This window comes from Frieseomelitta varia, unplaced genomic scaffold, assembly GCF_011392965.1.
Source record: "Frieseomelitta varia isolate USP_RPSP 00005682 unplaced genomic scaffold, Fvar_1.2 scaffold_791, whole genome shotgun sequence".
NCBI lineage: Eukaryota > Metazoa > Arthropoda > Insecta > Hymenoptera > Apidae > Frieseomelitta > Frieseomelitta varia.
The window spans coordinates 423,262-429,692 of record NW_025110580.1 but is presented as its reverse complement, the minus strand read 5'-3'; positions in this window follow the sequence as shown (position 1 = coordinate 429,692).

Here is a 6,431-nt window from a genome sequence, read left to right as displayed (position 1 = left end):
TTTAATCGATGTACACACGATGAAGGTTCAACTTATAATGACCTTTTTCGCTGCTCAACCATCAGATAAAGATAAAGTCAACGATGCACAACAAGTGGTAGACTTTGTCAATACTTCCAAAAACACTATTTCTATTACGGTAATCAATAGTTTTACAGTTTTTATGTTTTTTATTTAGTTAAAATTTTTGAATTTTACAGTTTTATTGTTTTAAAGCCCTCATTAATCTTAGGCAACAATAAATACTAATTTTAAGGGTGTGCGAGAACCCGAAAATATCGGGAACCTGATGGTCGGAACGAGTCGGGAAGAGGTCGAGTCGGGCCGGGTCGGATTCCCAAAAATTTCGAGATTCCCGAAGGAATCGGGTTTCTCGAGAAAGTCAAGATTCCCGAAAATTTCGAAAACCCGGCTACCGTTTCTCGAATTACACGATGCTGTATAGCAGCCTACAAAATATGCAATTACACAGTTCAATTTCTTCTGCCAGTGAAGTTATTGGAAACACGAATTCTAAGAATCGTGTGACCTAATGTAAACGAACGTATGACTGCGTACTTTGACATTATGTACACTGTTGAGCAGTATCGCTGAGAAATTCGGGAAACTCAGACGTATATTTCAAAATTTGTGTGAATTTAATAAAGATTAAAAATCTTTAAAAAAAAATGTCGAGTGATAGTGAGAGTAAAGTTGTGGTAGCAGGAAATAGTGCAGAAGATATCGTGTAAAGGAAGAAGGTAAAGAGAAGCTCTGTTTGGGAACATTTTCAGGAAAAAGATGATACAAAGGCGGAATGAATACTGTCACCATGAACTTAAAACCAAGTATGCAAATACTACTGTTTTATTACACCATTTGAAGCATATGCATCCAAACATAGGTACATGTACTAGAAAAGAAACTGAATCCATATAGAATTTGTCGCATGTACAAAATGATACACGAAAGATTGTTAAACCAAAAGATATAACAGAAGGAATTGCTCGAATGATGGTTCTAGATCTGCGACCTTCCGATGTAGTTTAACGAATTATTTATTCTTGTTACCAATCTTTTCCCGAATGCCAACTCTTTCAGAGATCCCGATTCTTTCGAGAATCCCGATAAATTCGAGAATCTTGAAATTTTCGGGTACCCGATGCCGAAGAAATTTCGTGTTCCGGACCCGACTCGATATTTCTTGCATACCTCTAGTAATTTATTATCAAAAAGATGAAAAATTTCCCAGAGGAATGCTCCAAGAATTTTGGATATGATTCTATCTAAATCTTTTTTATTTTTTGATAAACGCTGCGCAACACGCTCGGACAGATTAAACTTCGAATGGAGAACAATTAAATTAATAAAGTTGTACAATAAAGTTGTACGACACAAATTTACGAAACACTGCAACGCCTTGTAAGGAAGAAATTTCGCAATCTTCAAAAAAAAAAGAAAAAAAATATTGCAGTTTCAAGTTCAAATCTTCCTCGCGTATCACGAATTCGAACGAATTAAACCACGAGAAAGACGGGATCGCTTGTGAATCGTGAGACAGTGCAAGAACTCGAAAAAGAAGAAGATTTAAATAAAAGACGATCTTTGTCTTGCCGGCTCTCAACGAGGGGAGACAAGATTGAAAGTACGATTACACAGGCGGATTCTTCAACAGAAGGTGGTTCCGTTTGTCAAGCATACAGATGGCCTTTCCGTTCCGTTGCTTTATTATTAAGTATCGCGGAGCATCTCGTCAAAGAAAGTGAACAAAGTTGGAGCGAGAGAAAAAGGCTCGCGAGATATTGTGCAAACCGTGAGGCGCAGCGTGCCGCTGTCCGTTTATGATAACCCAGGCACCGGCAGAAATATCAATGAAACTCGGTTAGTGCTCGAAGGGAATTGGAGCACTTAAGCCGCGTCGGTTTCGACATGACGTCGTTTCGGCGTTTCCGACGATGGAAAAAGAATCGATATTACAGACGTTGCATGCTGAACAACTCCACTCTTGTTCCCAATTATGTAAAACAGGCTGAATAATTGTAAACGGGAAAGAGGAAATTGCATTTTTGCAACGTATGGAGAAGCGTGTGCACGGCGTTCGCGTTGTCGTGGCAAATTACGAGGAAAATATTTCTTTGAGTGCCGCCTCGCTAACGCGACCGGGCAACGATGATTAATCTGCCTTTAGTCTCTAGCGACGAAGGAAATGTATGAAATATTTGTTGCATTGGTTGCGAACGTTATGAAATTGTAGGATGCAATGATAAATTAACAGCTGGAAGCAGTATCTGCTGCTCTATCTTGTCCCGCAGTTGATTGAAAAAAAAGCAATAACGTACGTGTTTTATTATTTATCGTGTACAAATTTCATCGTGTAACGTCGTGCAATACGGTGTATTAAAGATTTTATTATTCATTCCTGCGTCATTAAATTCGCGACGCGGAATTTTAATCGCCATCGATCGCCGAGACCTAACGAGAATACCACAGAACGCAAATTCAACGGTATGGAGACTTATATCTGATGAATCGATACTGGCGAATCTGCGGTACGTTTGCATATAATCGATTGAACCCTGGGCCAAGGAACGTTTCGCCACGATGGCCCGCGACGTCCCCGTAATTCCGTCACAGCGCGCGCCGTGAAAATAAATACACGGGCGTGTGACAAAGCTGCAACAAACGCGCTCGTTACGTCCAATCAAAGTTTCTTTCAAAAATCCCCGTAGACTGAAGACGACACGGGGATGGACGAGGCGACGACAACGACGTGACGACGTTCGTGAAACGACAACGGAGCTAAATCGTAGAGAAATCGTGAATCGATGGAGTCCCATTGCCCGAAATCGATCATTCTTTCTTCGCCATCTTGTTCCATTTCCAGCATTTCCCTTCGCCCAGACAGCTTTTCTACCTTGCGACGTATTGAGTTGCGGGTTTTTGCCGTTTCCTTCGCGAAAAACCAGAATGAATTTCACAACTGGAAATACGTCTGTTGATATCTCATTTCGCAGATCGTATTCGGTTTTTCAGCTCTTGAAATAGATTGACGATCTTATTATTTCGATTTGTGATAGTTTAACTATTTATATTTGTGAATATTTATTACCGTTACAACGATTCTCGTCACCGTGGATTTACAGTTCTTCTAGTCATAGAATTCAGAAATATCGTATCGGATTTGACACACTGAAAAATTATCCCAGCTGGAACAGCCGGAGATACGCTCAATCTTTTCTGAAGTGCTGAATTTATGATTTCGCTGACATTCGCGGTGCATTTTTCAAATCTGTAGTTCAGCCAAGAAAATCGCACGAATGTTCCCGTTACTTGGAACGATCGATAAGTTTCGATATTCTTCTTATCGTAAATCATCTTAACATCGAGCACGTGCGATTGATAATTAAAAATTTAGCTTCTCGTTCCAGGTATTCCATTTCTTCAATTATTTAGTTAGTTTCTCTTTTAGAAAAATACAAGTCTGTATAAATATCTGCAACAAACTTTCTCTCATCGTGTATAAATAAAACCGGAAGGAACTTACTTGACTTCTGAGGAATCACCCATCTGAAAAATATCCGTGAAGTTTCTATAATAACTGGAGAACTCGGCGTGTTGATGGATTGAAAAAACTGGAAGGAAACCGAGGAAAAATCGACGGCTTCGAAACGAGCATGGTTTGAATCGCGTGTATCTCTCTGCTTCGTCCTTTGTCCCGTGCATTTTCCTAAACTGTTTCGAATCATCTCCTCAAACGATTACGCCAATAAAAGTAACAGCGGCGTCGTTTACAAATCGACTTTATACGGGCTCGTTCTACTTGCTCGACCACAAGCGCGCCCATTCTACTTGACCGGCCACTTGCGGCCCCATTTTACTTGTCGGCTCATATATACTGCATTCCGGCGGAAAATGGGCGATATTTCCGTGGCACGGATCCCACCGGTGCATTAATTAAACACCCGCGGAACATTAAGATCGTTTAATGCAATTTGGCCATGGAACACTGGCCGAAATCCAATGACGTTCATGCAACTGTTATAATTCTCGGGGAAACGGGGGAAGCGAATGGAAGGAAAGAATGCGAGCGGAAAGAGCAGAAAAGAAAGAAAATAAATAATTCTGAATTATTTAGCTCCGACTTGCTTAAATTTTAATAACATTCGAAAAGCACGAGCGAAAGTCAGAGACGAAACGTAGATGCGACGGAGTTGGAAATAAAGAAACGGGAACAGGAAGAGAGGAAGAGAAATAGCAGAAATCCAATGACGTTTGCTGCAACTGTTGTAATTCTCTCTTGAAATGGGAGAAACGAATGGAAGAAAGAATAATCGCGAGGGGGAAAATGAGAAGAGAAGGAAAAGAAATAATTCTGAATTATTTAGCTCCGGCTTATTTGAATTTTAATAATTTTAAGAGACAATAAAAAGAAGAGAGGGAGAGAGGAAGAGGAGTCAGAAACGAAATGCAAATATAATATGATGGAGATAAGGAAATGGAAAGAGAAGGAAGAAAAATAGCAGAGATCCAATGATCGATATTCGTACGATTTGCTGCGACTTTTGTAATTCCTTGGGAACGTAGAAGCGAATGGAAGGAAGGATTTAAAAAAAATAGTAAGATTGAGATTGGAAAAAATAGAGAAGAAGTAATTCTGAATTTTTTAACTCCGACTTATTTGAATTTTAATAATTTCAAAAAATAAGAGGAAAAGTCAGAGACGAGATGTAAATGCGATGGTTGGAAATAAGGAAATGGAAGGAAGAAACAGAAGAAAAAGATGGAGAAGAGAAAAAGAAATAGCAGAGACGAGAGAAAAGAAAAAGAAATAAAGAGAGTGAAAGAAGAAAACTAAAATGAAGAAGACAAACCATTAAAAGTAATAGTTTACATTTTTCCTGCTGATTCTAGGAATTAAGCGGCTGACGTACAATTTTTATATGCGAGCTCTAAAGCTCTTACTTAATTCAGTCACGAATTTTAATCGCAAACGACCTGTGCTTCTCTGGAATTTATTACCAACCCAGATCAAGAAATAATTTATCGTAATAAAAATAGTCGAACTTGTTTAAACTTCGCAAAATCGTAGGATTTCATTAAGGACCAAGGAAAAATTTACCGCAACATGAATACTTGGGTTTGAAAATTGTAAAATCTCTATGCAAGAGATAGAAATATTAAAAATCCTTGGAATTTCCTCTCATTTATCAAGATATAAAATTCGTGATATAAACGTAAAAGAAGAATTGCCAAGGTTCGTTCGGAAAAGTAAACATTCTGAATTAACGTTTGAAAAATTAACAATGTGAAAGCAATTCTACGAGATTAATCCTCGAATGTTTGCAATGTTTCTTTCCAAGTGAACATTTCCTGTCCGCAGTTCAGCATCGCTGCGACACGATATCCATAAAGGAGAAACGCGTAAAAATTACGTGCCATAAAGAATACACGACGTGCACGTGTCACGAAACATCTCGGTTCTGTCCCGGCAAGTTGCAACTGTCACGCGCGAGAACGTAACGCCGGTAAAATCCTTCGTGACATGATTCGAAACCGGCGGAGGAGAAGGAAAAGGGCGACAGGCGATAGTAATATCGGTTAAACGGAGCAATGAGAAAAATACGAGCGGCAATAAACGGGAGGCGATTGTAAAACTAAGTGACAGGGAAAAGGTTGTGGCAAATGAGCGCGATCCATTTTCCATGTGGGGGCCGACGGGTTCATAAATGAAAGCCTTTCCCTATTTTATTGCCTATCATCGCAAGCTAGTATAGAGTTCAGACGGGCACTCAGCGTTTTCACAAGCTACGCGCTGTGACTCGCAAGTGGTTTCACGCCTGGCGCGATTCGATCGAAATTTTAGTGTACTTTGATAGTACACTTTTACATTTTTCCCCTCTGTCTTTTCTTTGTCCCGGTGTCTAATAACCAGATCTAATTCTTTTTGATGAATTTAGATTAAAACAGAAAAGATACTTGAATATCATTAAATGTGGAAGATATTTTATGTACGTACTGTGTTTGTGTCATGCACGGGAACACAGTTTCGAAATTTCATCAATTTCATCAACATTGTAACGGGGGACGAAGTTGTATTATAATTGTGTTGTTGCATATAATTATATTGACAAAGTTTGGAAACAATTTGAAAATGAACAAATAACAGGAGTGACGAGATATTTATTATTATAAACGTAAAATTAGATAATTAATTAATTAAATGTGATGTCTTTTGTAAATATTGTACTTTTGTATTTATATATATACATATATATATAAATTTTTTTCCATTAGATTGGCTTCAAATTTGAGATGTATAATAAGATAGACTCTTTCACTACGGTTAATGAAATGTCAGAATATAACACACATAAATATATAACATGCACTGTTGAAATGACATCCAATGGAGGCCAAGATGAAAGAATTTCATCTGCAGTACATTTTACATA